The sequence below is a fragment of the Cimex lectularius genome, unplaced genomic scaffold, assembly GCF_000648675.2.
Source record: "Cimex lectularius strain Harlan isolate CLEC.00 unplaced genomic scaffold, Clec_2.1 scaffold241, whole genome shotgun sequence".
In the NCBI taxonomy this organism is placed as follows: domain Eukaryota; kingdom Metazoa; phylum Arthropoda; class Insecta; order Hemiptera; family Cimicidae; genus Cimex; species Cimex lectularius.
Genome location: NW_019392841.1, coordinates 687,902 through 689,895, shown reverse-complemented (window position 1 = coordinate 689,895; position 1,994 = coordinate 687,902). Strand labels below are relative to the sequence as shown.

The following is a 1,994-nucleotide window of genomic DNA, read 5'->3' as shown; positions in this document are numbered from 1 at the left end:
CTCAAAAGACGAATAAGAGCACGTCCATCACTTCCTGATAATTCCACGATCTTGAAAGGACTCTTCTTGAACCTGGGCTAACCTCCAGCAAATAGACATTTCCAGACTGGTAGAATGGATTGCGAAGCGTCTTCGGGACGTGAAGATCGAGATGGTTAAGGAAAGAGGAGGACATTTCTAAAAATCTAAAACAAAATTAAAACGAATTTTATCCGACCGTCTTGTTTTTCCATTTGCCTTAGCAATTTACATTTTTTTCTTTAGTAAAAGACTCAATTATAAAACGTTAAAAAACGTAAAACTTTGTTTAACCTATAAAAATATATACAAATGAAGTTATATTACAAGTGGGCGGAATTTTTTGCCTGTCAATGTATATATGCACATCCTTGTGTATATATCTATGTTTTATGTAACATTCTATATACTTTATTTTGCTGTACTGACTTTCAACTAAATCATTTCAAATCTCTCTCCAGTCACACACACTCTATCTCTCTGTACATGCCTATCTATACAGCAGCTCGACGGGTTAACAAAAAATTAGTAAAAGTTCATCTAAATTGGAGTAGATAGACGTAATCTTCATGGTTTGGTCTCAATCCTTTAAAAAGTTACGATTTTTTTTAGTATTTAAGAAAAACACGTTTTTTTATATAAATCCTGAATTTTCACCACTCACCACATTTTAACCTCATTAGTTAGCTCCAAATTTACTTTTAGATTAGGCCTTTTTGCTCAAAAATTTGCCAGGCCACTTACAAAAGCACATCAAGAAATTTGCAAAATTCTAATTTTGAATCAAATTTTTTAAACCGAAAAACCCTTACATTACATTTTTAAAAAGTCAAACTATTTTCGCCCGTAAAAAAATCATGAAAATCGTGATTTTGAATAGACCGTTGGTAAGCTGATAAAATGTTGAAGTTTTTTGCTAGTTTGACATTTGGAAAAATGTCAGATAAGAGTGCTCCGGTTAAAAGAATTCGATCCCAAATTATTATTTCACAGATTTCTTGATGTTTGTGCAGTTATTTTGTATGTAGACGGGCAAATTCTATAAAAAATGATCTAAATCGAAAAGAAAATTTGGTACTAAATCTATAAATGGGATCTGAAATTGGGTAAAGATACTTTAACAACATAAACATTTATGTAAAGAAACGTGTTTTACATAAATAAATATACACTAAAAAAATCGTAAAGTTTGAACGGATTTGGATAAATCCGTGAGGTTTACGGCATTTTACTCCATTTTAGAAACACTTTTAAAACAAAAGAAAAAAAATTAATACGACGAGCTGACCACACTGCATCTGTGCCATGACCTACAAACCTGTGCAAATAAATCATTTCATGTATCTTACACCCATTCACTTTCACTCTCACAATATGTCTATCACTCTCTCTCTCTCTCTCTCTCTCTCTCTTTCTCTCTCTCTCTATCTATCTCTCTCTCTCCCTCATCTCTTCTCTTTTTTAATTTATTGATCTATCGGAAGTCTATTGCAAATATAGGAAAACTCCAATTATCCGAACTTCAAACATCCGGGCCACATTTTGAAAATAGAAAAATAAAGACTAGTAACTCATTTCAGACACTTAAGAAGCCAATATAATTAAATAGTTATTTATGGTTGGGTCTTGGTTGAGATGAAAAAGTTAGTGTCACGAGCGGGATTCGAACCCACGACCTTCGGCTCAATAAGCCGCTGCTCTAACCACTTGAGCTATCGTGACTTCGATCCTTACATAAAAAGAATAATTAAATGATATAATTAATATAGATGATTATGAACCCTAAACATTAATGGATTAACATAATAATTAAATAGGTTTGTTGTAATTCTATATTGAATGTCAGTTTTGTATTCTTTCCTCACCAACATACATAGTATGTAATTTTGCTTAAAAATATTCTGTTCTGAAAGAAATCCAATTATTCGGATGTTTGATTAACCGGACCTGGCTTGGTCCCAATTAACCGGATAATT

The 1,994-nt window shown here is 32.3% G+C and overlaps 1 non-coding gene across 1 annotated transcript; it reads right to left on the bottom strand.

Moving 5' to 3' along the window:
- Positions 1–1,666: 1,666 nt before the first annotated feature.
- Positions 1,667–1,740, bottom strand: Trnan-auu. Its single transcript has one exon. It is a non-coding gene; the product is annotated as a tRNA-Asn (tRNA).
- Between the last annotated feature and the right edge of the window lie 254 nt (positions 1,741–1,994).